Source organism: Mustela nivalis (assembly GCF_964662115.1).
Source record: "Mustela nivalis genome assembly, chromosome: 3".
NCBI classification, from domain to species: domain Eukaryota; kingdom Metazoa; phylum Chordata; class Mammalia; order Carnivora; family Mustelidae; genus Mustela; species Mustela nivalis.
Window position 1 is genome coordinate 35,615,016 of NC_139022.1, and position 14,623 is coordinate 35,629,638.

At 38.2% G+C, this 14,623-nt stretch overlaps 1 long non-coding RNA gene across 1 annotated transcript in view; it reads right to left on the bottom strand.

The window, feature by feature from the left end:
* Positions 1–12,081, bottom strand: part of LOC309861810 — a 60,798-nt gene extending 48,717 nt beyond the window's left edge. Inside the window, exon 1 of the long non-coding RNA XR_014310214.1 lies at positions 12,033–12,081. This is a non-coding gene — a long non-coding RNA (uncharacterized lncRNA). The remainder of the gene's footprint in view (positions 1–12,032) is intronic.
* Between the last annotated feature and the right edge of the window lie 2,542 nt (positions 12,082–14,623).

Below are 14,623 nucleotides of genomic sequence, written 5' to 3' on the forward strand. Positions count from 1 at the left end.
TTTGTTTTCCTATGCATTCTCTTTTCTCTTCCTTTCCCCAGTATTTTCTTTCATTCATTCTATTCTATTCAACTTTCATTCATTCTATTCTATTCAACATTCTATTCAACTATTCAACAAATAGTTATCGAATGTCACTCATGTACTGGGAAGAAGATTGGTCAACAAGATAAAGTGCCTATCTTCCTGTAACTTACAGTTTGGTGAGGAGGAAGATAAGAAGCATCCTCCCCTCAAAATAAATACAGAAACATGTATCATGTGATGATGAAGGCTATGAAGAAATACCTGGGGAGGTAAAGAGATAAACAGTTGTGGATACAGGGAGCTGTTTTAAAGTCAGAGTAACTTAAATAATTTAAATACATTTATCTTCCTTGTAGCCTGTGAAAACCTCAGCATCAGATATTAAATTATTTACCTCTGTATCGCCAGTACTTAATGTGCCTGGATCCAAGCAGATAATTAGTAAATATTTGTTGAATTAAAAAAAAAAGAAAGAAATGTATGAATGAATGAATGAATGAATGAATGTTAGATTCCACTATAAACTCCAGATGAGCAAGTTACAGCCCAGAGAGGTTTGATTTCTTTTTTTTCCCAAGAAAAAACAGAGAGCAAGAAATAGAAATCTTAAGTCCAAGAATGCTTGCTTCAAGGACAATGCTGTTTTTACTGTGTCATATTATGCATGCCTAAAACATCTTTGTTTTAATAATGCCCCATCTGTTCCTCTTTCAGTGTTGACTAGACTCGGCTACTCGAATGGAATTCTGAGAGCTTGTTTTTCCAGTTTTTTACTTAGTCTTCATGGAAACCACCACTGTTTACCCTTGAATAGACAAAAGGCTTCTCCAAAGTCCTAACAGTATATTTGTCCACCTGGTCAAGCTTGGTTGGTTATAAGCCACACAGAATTGAAATGCACGGGAGATTGGGAAGCAAGAAAGAGTACTCACTCAGATCCCATAAGATTCTTTTATAGAGGAAAAATAAACCTGGGACAATTCTCGAACTTTTTGGCTCAAAGAAATGGTCTTAGGGGTGCCTGGGTGGCTCAGTCGCTAAACGTCTGCCTTCAGCTCAGTTCATGATTCCAGGGTCCTGGGATAGAGTGTCCCACATCAGGCTCCCTGCCCAGCAGGAAGCTTTCTTCCCCCTCTCCCATTCCCCCTGCTTGTGTTCCCTCTCTTGTTGGGTCTCTCTCTGTCAAATAAATAGATAAAATCTTAAAAAAAAAAAAAAAAGGAAAAGAAAACTGTCTTAAAAATTATTGAACACCTGGGGTGCCTCACTCAGTTAAGAGCCCAACTCTTGATTTCAGTTTGGGTCACAATCTCAGGGTTGTGAAAATGGAGCCCTGGGTGGGACTCCGTGCTGAGTGTGGAGCCTGCTTAAGACTCTCTCTCTCCAACTCCCTTTGCCCCTCTCCTACTCAAAAAAAACTGAATGCCCCAAACAGGTTTTGTGTATATAAATTGTATCTATTGATATTTGTTGTATAGAAGTTAAAACAGTGATTTTAAAAACATGTATTAACTTATTTTAAAATAACAGTAAAATGCATTACATGTTAACATCAACAGCATTTTTCTGAAAACTGTGTTTTTTAAAACAAAAAATACATAATGAGGAGAGTGGCATTGTTTTATATTTTGAAAATCTCTTTTTTTTAAGATTTTATTTATTTATTTGACAGACAGAGATCACAAGTAAGCAGAGAGGCAGGCAGAGAGAGAGGAGGAAGCAGGCTCCCTGCTGAGCAGAGAGCCCGATGTGGGGCTCAATCCCAGAACCCTGAGATCATGACCTGAGCCGAAGGCAGCGGCCTAACCCACTGAGCCACCCAGGCGCCCTGAAAATCTCTTTAATGTCTGGCTTAATAGAAGAAATCTGGGTCCTCCTGTCTGCTTCTGCATTCAGTTTGTTGTGAGATCACTCATCATCTGACCTCTGGAAAACTACTGCACATCCATGGGAGAATGAATATGAAATAATCAAATAACATTCTGTGCTTATTGCACCAAGAACGAGTATTCTTGGTGACATGTGGAATTTTCCTGTTCATTAGATATCACTATAGCTAAAAGTCCCTTAAAGTCATCCAAACACAGTTCTTCAAACTATGAAGATGCTTACTTTATACCATGAAAGAAACAAATTTTTTTTCTAGAAAAAGCTAAAGCCTATGGGGGGAAAAATACATAAAGGAAAAAGTAAACCTGAAATAAAGACTTGAAAATCAGTGAACATTAAGGCAACTGACTTTTGTTCAACACATTGATGGCAATTAAATTCACCATTTCATCCATTCAGGCTGGAAACCTATGAGCCACTGGACTTCTTCCTTTTCTTTATCATACTTCCCACCTGTCAGCCAGTGCTACTGATGAGCCCCAAAAGGTACCTCAAACATGTTGACCCTTCTCTATCCTCATCACTTCCATGTTAACTAATCTGGACCCTTGCGATTTTTTCTAACTGTCCTAACCATCCACCCATCCATCCATGCACCCATCCACCCATCATTCATTCAATATTTATGGGTACCTTCTAAGTAGCAGGAACTTTTATTTTTTTTTTTTTCTTTTTAAAGCTTGTTTTTATTTATTTTTTGTCAGAGAGAGAGAGAGAGAGAATGAATGCCCAAGCAGGGGGAGAGGCAGGCAGAGGGAGAAGCAGGCTTCCCGCTAAGCAAGAAGCCGACTGGGCCTCAATCCCAGGATCCTGGGATCATGACCTGAGCTGAAGGAAGCCAGTTAACTGACCGAGCCACCCAGGCATCCCAGGCATGAATTTTCCAACATAGTTGAAGACAGTGCAGTAAAACAAGACAGACAAAAATCCCGGCCTTTATGGAACTTTCATTTAGTGGAGGGGAAAGAAACAAAAAATCCATTTACACAGGTATGTCAAACAGATGATTGGTGTAGTATCAGAGTCTCAAGGGAGAGGTCAGAATACTTAGTACTTTCCAATCTTCTGGTAATCCCAGGAAGAAGGCCAGCACTCATCTGCTCCCAGGGCCTTTGCACATACTGTTTGTTCCCTCTGCCTATGACCCTCTCTGCATTTTTTGAGCCTGATACTGTTTCACATTTCTCCCTCTACATCACCTCCCTAGAGAGGCCATCCCTGACCACTTGGTTTAAATTAGGTCCTTTCTATAATTTCCACTCAATAACCTGTCTGTCTGTTTTCCTTCTTGGTACACACCACTTGAAAATACATACAGCTTACCTATTTACTATTTCTGCCAACACTAAACTGCAATTCCACCTTTGTTTTGCTTAACACTGAGTTACATCATACTTGTATCACATACATACATGTATCACATCATACATATGGGTGTTAGTTGGGTTTCCTCCAGAGAACAGAATCAACAGGAGATTATATATCACATATATGAGGATTTATTGCAGGGAATTTCTTTATATAAGACATGTTGCAAGCAGCAGATATATAAGTAGACTATTACAAAATAGCAAAACAACTATGATGTCCTAAGGGATATAGTCAGGGCCATGGTATCCTGAAGCGGGACCAACAAAGTCACATACACAAAAGCCTCAATAGTAGTTCTTAGTTATTAGCTATGAGATTAGTAAAGAGACCCAACAGTCAGAGGAATCTGGAATTCATTTATTCCTAAAGTTAGCTAGACACTTCCAACTTGCTCTGGAACATTTCCCAGGTTAATTTTGATTCATAGTGTTTTCTGGTTTCACTCACACTATGGATCAGTGAAAGAGTCCACAGGTGTGGAGGCCCTATCTTCCTTAGCCTACAGTATTAACCATTTGGATCACAGCCACCGAAAAGACAGATCTTACAGTCAGACACCTGTACTTAGAGAAAGCATGGAATCTTACTCTTTTTAAGTTGGTATTTAAATTCCAGTTAGTTAACAGCATGGAACCTTTCCTGGAGACAAGTGTTAGTGATTGTCAAATACAGTGAATACCACTGATGTGTTCTCTGTCACCACTTATCGAAAGAAAAGGAAAAATAAACATTTTTAGACTTACGTGATCTTAAGGCAAGTTATGAAAGAAGTAGAATTAAAAGGATCATGCAGCTTTGTGTAATACAATGAACTGTGCATTTTCCTTTTTTTCTTTCTTTCTTTCTTTTTTTTTTGAGAGGTGGGAAGGGCAGAGGGAGAGGAAGAGAGAGAATCCACATCCATCATGGAACCTAACACAGGCCTGAGATCATGGCCTGAACGAAAATCAAGAGTCAGATGCTTAACCAACTGAGCCACCTGGGTGCCCATAAATAGAGCATTTTCCTTAAACACAAGATAAATGTATGGCTTCTCTCACACTGTAAAATATTAAAAAATACATAAAGATGAAAAATACAACATAAAACTTGGATCTTTCATTTCCACCCCTATACTTCCACTTTCTTCTCCAGAGTTATGCGTCTTTTCAGTTCTATTTGTATACATTTGAAAACAAATGTTTACATGTATATAGATTTCAAAATATCAATGGGATCATGTACAGGTATTGTTTCAAGATTTGCTTTAGTCACTTATTAATATCTTGAAGACTTCTGCAAATCCATACACACAGATCTCCCTTATTTTAGTGACTGCCTAATATCCCACAATGAGTAATATTCTATAATTTATTTAACTACTCTCCTGCTTAGAAGCATTTAGGTTGTTTGGCTGTCTCCTTATTCTACATTGTACACTCCATCAGTTAGGATACATTTGGCTGAAGGTAATAGAAACTCTGACTCAAACCGCTTTATAACAGTAAAGAAGTTCTTAGCTCACGGAACCAGAATCTGAGACACAAAGCAGGCTTTCTTGCTGATGCATTGGCTCAACAAAGCCATCGTGGAGCCGGTGCTTTCCATCTCTCTACCCTGCCATTCTCGGCATCGATTTCATCCCAAGTCTGGCTCACCTCTGCACATAAAATGACTGACAGAATTACATACTTCCTTATTTGCACAGCCAAATGGAGTTAAGAGATTAGCTGCCCTTAGTTCTTAAGAATGAAAAAGAACTTTCCCAGAAATCGGCTCTAAAGATACCTCACATCTGATTGGCTAAGTGTAGGTCACCCGCCCATTTCTAAGCCAATCAAGGGCAAGGGAGTGGGAATTACTCTTAGACCATTCAGTCACCCTAATTGACCCGGAGTCACTTCCCCAAATTTCTCTGTAGCTTTCCGGATATTGCAAAAACTGAATCAAAATGTCCAAGTTTCCAGGGTGCCTTGGGAGGCTCAGTGGGTTAAGCTGCTGCCTTTGGCTCAAGTCATGATCTCAGGGTCCTGGGATTGAGTCCCGCATCGGGCTTTCTGCTCATCAGGGAGCCTGCTTCCTCCTCTCTCTGCCTGCTTCTCTGCCTACTTGTGATCTCTCTCTCTGTCAAATAAATAAATAAAATCTTTTAAAAAAAAGTCCCAGTTTCCAAACTGTTACCTCACTGAACTATACATCTTTGAGAACCTGTGCAATTAGAACTTCTTTAGGATAGAACCCTATAAGTACAGTTAGTGACTCGGGAAGTATGCACATTTAATGTGTTAATAGATTCAGCCAAATTGCTCCCCCCCCCAAAGAAGAAAAAAAAATCAACTCTGTTCTAAAGGATAAAAGGATATGTCTTATCCTTTAGACATAAAGGCATTTGCCAAAGCGGTCTTTCTTGAGTTTTGTGTGGAAAGGAAAGACACCTAGTTTTGTGTGGAAAGGAAAGACATCTAGTGATGTCTTTCTCACCTCAAGATCATAAAATTTATTCTCTCTGATCTCTTATTTTTGTAAATAACATTAATATATCTTCTAATATGGAACCATCCTTACACTCCTGAGATAAACTCTACTTGCTAATACACTGGTGCATTTCATTTGCTAATACTTCATTTGTGCTTTTTACAGCTGGGTATCCGATTAAAGTTGGCTTATAGTTTTGTTTGGTTTTGTTTGGTCAGCCCAACAGAATGAAGTAGGGAACTTCTCATCCATGTCTGGGTCACTTTCTAGAACCTGAATGATCTATTCTTGAATGTTTGGGATAATTTGCCAACAGAATAATGTGGCTTGGTGATACTTTCGTGGATAAATGTTTGGTTCTAGAAATTTTTTTCCTATTTTCCCCATAAATACTGGTCTATTTTGATTTTCTATTTTTTCTACCATACCTGTTGTTTTCTGTAAAGACACAGATTTAAAATTATAATGTCATTAAAATTATGCAATATCCTCATAATATGGAAAGTATCCTCTCAGGGTCATGAGATCAAGTCCTCCGTGAAGCTCCAGGCTAAGCGTACAACCTGCTTGGAGTTCGTTTTCCCTCTCCCATTGTCCCTCTCTCTGTGCTCTCTCTCTCTCTAAAATAAATAAATACATCTTTTTTTTTTTTAAGATTTTATTTATTGGGCACCTGGGTGGCTCAGTGGGTTAAGCCGCTGCCTTTGGCTCAGGTCATGATCTCAGGGTCCTGGGATCGAGTCCCGCATCGGGCTCTCTGCTCAGCAGGGAACCTGCTTCCCTCTCTCTCTCTCTTCCTGCCTCTCCATCTACTTGTGATTTCTCTCTGTCAAATAAATAAATAAAATCTTTAAAAAAAAAAAGATTTTATTTATTTATTTGACAGAGATCACAAGCAGGCAGAGAGAGGCAGGCAGAGAGAGAGAAGGAAGCAGGCTCCCTGTTGAGCGGAGAGCCCGATGCGGGGCTCGATCCCAGGACCCTGAGATCATGACCTGAGCCAAATGCAGCAGTTTAACCCACTGAGCCACCCAGGCGCCCCTAAATACATCTTTAAATTAAAAAAAATCCTCTTCAAAAAAGAAGGAAAGGAAAAGAATATGCTAGAACTCATTAAACAGAAGTATAGGATGAGATCATCAACTCAAAAAGGCAAAGCTGAGGAAATAACTTTCATCTGTAAGCACTCAAGGGTCTGGAATCTGTTCTCGCACAACACATATCCCTCACCTCATGTGACCAGTGCGTTTTTCCCATTCAAAGAAAGCCTTCATTCCCCGCATGAATTTAGACTTCAATGTCTCTCAACAAGTCACAGAGGCACAATTTGACAGAATCTTCTCATACCTCCCCAAATGCTTCAATTTACATGCTACTCCTGCAGAAGTCTGGTCATCTGACTATATTTATCTGAGAAGGGGTAACAGGTTGTGTTCCAAGGAGGTCTTTGAATAAATATATAAAATGCAGTAATACTTGTTAATATCTACTAAAGACTTCTTATTTAACTATTTTAATCAATTCTTTACTTAAATATTTCTTCAAAGACTTTATTTTTTAGAGCCTTCCTCCCTCTGGCAAGCCCCTCTTTTCCTTCTCTCCCATCTTCCCTCCCCTGAGGTAGACATCAGGACTTCTGGGCTGTGCTAAACTTAGTTATAAGCAAACTTATAACTTATATATATAAGTTTGCTTATAACTAAGTTATAGATCTTCTTATGAACATTTAATCTTCACTTCTGTCAATTCTTCTATAGAACTTATTGACTGAGTTTTCAAGTTTTCTATGATTATGTTCTTGACTTCTAAGAATGGTTTGTATTCATAATTGCATATCTTATTATATATGAAATACATATATGTATATATACATATATGTGTATATGTGTGTATATGTATATGTATATATGTGTACATATACTATATATGTATATATGTGTGTACATATTATATATGAAATACATATATATGTGTATATATATGTATATGTATGTTTGTGTAAGAGGAATACAGATATATATGTATACATATATATCTGTATTCCTCTTACACAAAGATATTCATTAGAACTATCTTAGAATCTTCTCTCCAAGTGTTGGTTTTTCATTGGGGCTAATGCTTTTGTTTTCCAGTATTACTCAAATGGTGATTCTTGGTTTTGTGCTTAACTCTGTATCTGAGGTTCTGTGTATACATGTCTGTGCATTTGGCTTCTGTTTCCTACATCTTGCCTCCAGGGATTGTGGGGTGGGGCAGGACATGTGGCTGGAGATGTCCCAATACATGTCTTCTGTGTGAGAGTCCTCTTGTGAGTCAGCAGCTGTGTGGGGCACTGCTCTCCTGTTTCAGACCTAGGGTCCATCATGGGGGTCAAGAGCTGTTGCCACTGCTTTGTGTAAGTGGGGAAAGGGGGAGAGGCCAACCTTTGCCCTGTTCTGCACACAAGATTCCCTAATTAATAACCATGACCTCCTTTGACTCCATTGCCTCTGCTGAATGGGCTTGCAGGTTCCTGGAACTATAATTAGGTCCCAGAAAATGAATTATAATAGACTTCCTCTAAACCACAACTATTCTTCTAGAATATTTACATATAGAATAAAATAAAGCACATTTATATCAGTATTATTATGATTTGGTCTCCATTAAGGGATCTATGAGAGATTTCTTGAAGACTATTTAAAAATGCTTTTGCTTTATGATTTGCATAAGCTACTTTAAGAGAATTCTAAAGAAATATGAAATTCTTACTTTTTAAAAAGCAACACTACCCATTATTCACATGCCTGGTGGTATTTATTGATCACAGAGAGGGTAGAGTCTTGAATAAAGCAAAGAGATAAGCAAAAGCAAAAGGGTTAAACGCAAAGTCAGACCTCATTTTAAGAATCTTTTAGTGGGAAATTATTACCATCACCAACAAAAGGAAAAACTAAGCACCTTCTTCTACAAAACAGCTCTTAAATGTCTCTATATAGTTTGGGGAGATTAAATGAGAGAGATAGAGGGGGGAAAAAGACAAAAGCTCAATATAATTAATGTTTTTAAAGACACCCAGACCATTCAAATGATATATTTTTTTAAATTTCTTAAATTTTGGAGAGCAAATCTTTTTATTGTTATGTAAACTGCTTTGTGTTTGTTAGAGCTAGAATATTATTTTTAGGTGGGGTTGCTGGTTATCCTATATACATAGGACATGCCCCATACTTAATTATGTTGTCCTGTGTCCTATATTTGTCATGATACCTCAAGTGCCCTGTATTCAGCTTTACTTAAGAAATTACAAAATTCAGCAGTTAGAGCTATTTTTCTGCCCCAGTGATTGGTGCTTCCATCACTCCCATGGCAAGACCAGCTGAAAAAACCATACCTTTGCAAACATGTGAACAATTTCTTACTGTCTCTCCTGCAGCTTTGGCTTCAGGGAGACCAACCAGGGAACCCCGGAATTAAAAGTATTTATTTTTCATACTCAAGGAAAGACTTCCCAAACTGTGAACAAGTAAGCACTGTTAATTCAAGTTAACTTTGTATCAATACCCATGCTCAGAAAACCAGCAAAACAGCCAGAGCCTCCCTCCTTTGGCCCTGCTTCTGGAAAGCAGCCAGTTAACAACAACCTGATTCCAAGAGTCTAAAATAGCAAATCAAGAGCAGCCCCAAGCTCCTGAAAGCCATTCAGTGATAACCGCGCCCTCCATCCACCATTCCCCTCCACCCCCTTCCTTCATTCCAAAAGTCTACCATCTGTAACAGCCCAAGTTTCCCAACTAGAGCCATTCAGAAAGGACCTCACTCCAGGAGACATGCTCCTGAAGGTCATGGTTAGCTGGTCAACAACAGCCTTTCTCCAATGACCACACTAATGCAACTGAACATCCTTCCATCTCTACACACTCCTGCTTCTGAAAGCCCACCAATCCCTGAAAGCCAAGCTTCTCAAAACCTTATGCAAGATCAACTTGGGCTTTCTCAAGCAAACAGTATCTTCACAAGCACAGCTGACATTTGAACAATCTAGGGGTTAGGGGCACTGACCCTGCAGTTAAAAATCTGTATATAACTTTTGACTCCCTAAAAAATATAATGGCTAATAGTCCACTGTTGACAAGAAGCTTTACTGTTAACATAAACAGAGGGGGTAGGGGGATGGGGTAGCTAGCTGGGTGATGGGCAGTAAGGAGGGCACATGATGCAATGAGCACTAGATATTATAAGAATCACTGACCTCTACCTCTGAAACCAATAATACATTATATGTTACCTGAATTTAAATTAAAAGGCATTAGTTGATTAGCATATATTTTTATGTTATACATACTATATGCTATAATCTTACAATAAAATAAGTTAGAGAAAAAATAAGAAAACTATAAAGTTTTATAGTTAAGAAAACTATTAAAAATTATTTTATATTAAAATAGACAACTATTAAGACAACTATTAAGACAACTAAAACTATTAAGACAACTAAAACTATTAAGACAACTAAAGACAGCATGTGGCTAGTTCAGTCGGAAGAAGGTGAGGCTCTTGATCTTGGGGTTGTGAGTTCAAGCTCCAGGTTGGGTGTAGAGATTACTTAAAAATAAAATCTTAAAAACAAAGAAAGAAAACCACAAGGAAGAGATAATACACTTATAGTACACTACATTATTGATCTTTAAAAATTTGCGTGTAAATAGACACATACAGTTCCAACTCATGTTGTTCAAAGGTTAACCGTATAGATCTCCCTTGTAGGCAAATAGCAAGTTTACCTTTTCTTCATTAGAGGTCAGTAAGTTCAATTTATTGTTAGTTGGCAAGCTTGCAACCCTTCAGCTCTGTTTACAGGTCATAAGAGTTCAGACTTTTGAGTGACCGATGGCATTGATACAGCTATAGGTTCAACAAATTCAACCATCAAATTTTGCAGCAGTTTGTAATAGCAAATTGGTGATGTGTCATTTTCATATATTTGAAACTCCAAATGCCAAAACACAAACTTTTTATGATGAGTTTCTGAACCACAGATGCTTATTAAATGGGAAAGTAAAAGTCCTTTGAAGCTTTTTATATAATATTCAACTGTTCATTCAATATAAAAACTGTCAGATATAAAGCAGCATATACTGAATATAAAACATGAATGATTTCCTCAATTTGTACCAAAGAAAATGATAAGATGATTTTTTTTTTTTTTACTTAGTGGAATTTAGGTGAGGATAAAATAATCAGTCATGACAGAGGTTGTAATGACCTTTCACAGTCTATATCCTCAGACATTCAGCTTGAATGCGTCTTTAAATGTACTGCTATCAGAAGTATTTTCTGATTTCAAAACGGTGAGCAAATATTCAACTGCCAGGACAAAGTCTATAGCAATACTAAAAAGTGTAACGATCACATTCATTACTATAGGTTACCAAAGATCTAAATGCCTCAACTTTTTGCAGCACAGTCAGGAATGCAAATAACCAAGATCAGAAAACGTTTTCCTTTCGCTTGCACAGTATTTCCCTTGAGCAAGAGGCTTGCTTATAAGGCCTTTGTGAATAAAGCCCCTTCTAGAGGAGACTTAGAAACATTAGAAAATTTTAACAGGGACTCCCTTATAAGCCGGGAGTTAATGAGATACATTGTATTGCTTTTGATGTAGACCCCGCAGTTGTCTGGGCAAAGGTGCAGAAAAAGTTTATTCAGAGTTGAAGCAAAGCATAGACCAATTCCATAGAAAGCATTGGCTGTCCTGCCCGTATTCTGAATAATGCTGCTCTCACAGCACGCGAGGTTCTTTCTAATGACACTATCACGGCACTACTGGGAAAATGTTTTCTGACCTCAGCATTTATACTAATGCTCTTAGCAGCATTATGCTCTTGGTACTGAGCAATTAAAGACATAACTTTGTTGGCATTATTTAAATCTCTCAAAACAGCTCCTGGCTCTCTAACACACGCATTTGAAGGAATTCTCCGTTTATCATGTAGAGCATAACATCATACCTTAATTATGAAGACGGGGACCTGTCAATTGTGGTTGAGTTTTAATACAGTAGGTTCACCCCCGCCCCCCATCCCCAGGGGTCACATGGCAAGAACTCCAGTCTGAAACCGCAAATAGTACCCGATCCTATGTTTTCCCTATACCTCCATAGGTACGATGAAGTTTAATTTATAAGCGAGGCACGGGAAGAGATTAACGATAACTAGTAATAAAATAGAACAATGATAGCAATACACTATAACAAAAGTTACAGGAATGCGGTCTCCGTCTCTCAAAACATCTTATTGAACTGTACTCACCTTTCCTGTGAGGATGCGAGATGATATAACGTCCGCGGGGTAAGATGACGTGAGGGGAATGACGCAGACGCTGTGACGTCAGGGACGCGGCGTTAGGCTCCTGGTGACCTTCTGACCTCCCGCCAGGAGGACCTTCTGCTTCCGGTGGGGGTTGACTGCCCAGAAGTAAAACTGTGGAAAGGCAAATCCCGGATCAGGGGCGGGGGAACTAGCATCATTTCTCCAGTGAAAGCTACCAATTTCTTGTTTATAGCCCTCAATCACCTTAATTAGACGATTATGCCAAGTGAAAGAGCAACAGTGTTTTCAGCGTAGTCCATTGTTTAAAGGAACTTGCTGGGTGTCTTAGGAAAGAATCGATGACAAATGTATCCCTTTCATTACCAAGGCTGTTCCTGAAAAGGGCAACATGACTTCTGAACAGGAAGAGGAATTCCACCTTGAAGTAGAAAATTATGAGGGCCCTTGTTCTAACGTGGTTTTGAAGTCGGTATTATCCTTTGAAGAATTTGATTCTTTTACTGGGTATTAGGAAATGTTCTTTCTCCCCAGCATGGGAATATGAGGAATCATGTGTATTGTCAAAGAAGAAGGAAATAAAAATGAACAACAATCCTCTTTTACATCAAGGGACAGTGTTTTAAAAAGTTATTGATCAAGGGGCACCTGAGTGGTTCAGTGGGTTAAGTGTCTGCCTTGGGCTGGGGTCATAATCCCAGGGTCCAGGGATAGAGTCCCACATCGGGCTCCCTGCTCAGCAGGAGAAAGCCTTCTTCTCCCTCTCCCTCTGTCTGTTGCACTCTGCCTGCTTCTTTGCAACTTCTCTCTCTGTCAAATAAATAAAATCTTTAAAAACAAATAGTTACTAATCAAGAGATGCAGCATAATCTTAATATAAAAAAAATTATGGGGGCACCTGGCAGTTTAGTCAGTGGAGCATGAGTTCAAGACCCAAATCCAATGCAGAGCTTACTAGAAAAAAATAAGTGAATATAAATATAAATAAAAGCAAATTATTCCATGAAAGATGGCATGTGCTTCAACAAATGAAAGCTGAAGAGCAATTATCAGAATTTTAGCTTTATGCTGGTATATATTTAGCATACTGGCTTTTAATGCTAATATTGAGTATGACAAAAGAATAAAGCTGAATATGACCACCACTGTATATGGTATGTTACGGTGTAAATGGAATATAGACTGTAACCACAGGAATTTTGTTTTTGTTTTAAGGTATTATTTATTTATTTATCTGAAAGAGAGAGAGAGGGGGAACACACAAATGAGGGGGAGGGGCAGAGGGAGTGGGAGTAGCAGGCTACCCACAAAGCAGGGAGCCAGACATGGAACTCCATCCCAAGACCCTGGGATCATGACCTGAGCTGAAGGCAGACACTTAACCCACTGAGCCACCCTGGTGTCCCTAACCACAGGAATTTTATAAACAAATTTGGCAAAGCAAGGAAATATTAAGAAGAGGGACGCCTGGGTGGCTCAGTGGGTTAAAGACTCTGCCTTTGGCTCAGGTCATGATCCCAGGGTCCTGGGATGGAGCCCTGCATCCTGGCGCTCTGCTCAGCAGGGATCCTGCTTCCACCTCTCAGTGTCTCTGCCTACTTGTGATCTCTGCCTGTCAAATAAATAAAATTAAAAAAAATAAAAAGAAGAAGAGCCAAGTCATCGGGGAAATAAAATTAAAGAAGGTGGTGTGTAATTTTGATGCTTGTAATTTATTTCAGATAAATAAAAAATATAGTAAGGTGTGTCCCATGCAACATTTTTCATTTATCTAAATATATATATATCCATCTAGGCAATTAGACATAAATCAAATTTAAATGGTCATCCTGAGTTTTTATTTGCTAAATTTGAAACTCTATATTTAGATACATTTAAATTTTCAGTTTTATTTTTATGTATAATATTCATACAGTTTATAACAAATTGTAGCACTTCGTATACCAATGTGTACATTGTACTTTTGCCCATTTTTGAAGACTTGAGAACATTGCTTATCTTTTTATTGATTATATAGGTTTGTTGTTATTTTAATCTTTGTCCTTATGCAATATCATTAGCCACATTATTATTTTTTTTATAAAAGGATATATTTTATAAGAGCTTGAACACAGTATGTTAACATACTATGTATTCTAGATATAATTCCATGCATTTTAGATACACTGATAAACAGATATACAACCACAATCATAGTCAATTTTAGAGCATTTTCAGCATTTCAAAAGAAACATTTACCCTTTAGCTATTCCTTTGGCCCCCTCCTTCTCCCTCTACCCCTCCATGGCCTTCAACCACCAACCACAGCCAGCCCTGGGCACCACTAATCTATTTCCTGTCTCTATAAATTTTCAAATTCTGGACATTTTATATAAGTAGGATTATATGTGATCTTTTGTAACTAGATTCTTTCACTTAGCATGATATTTTTAAGGTCATCCATTCTGTGGCAAGTATTAGTACTTTATTCCTTTGTATGGTCAAATAATATTCCATTGTATGGATAGATTACATTTTATCCATTCACTAGTTGACGGATACTTGGGTTGTTTCCATTTAGGTTGTTACTCAGG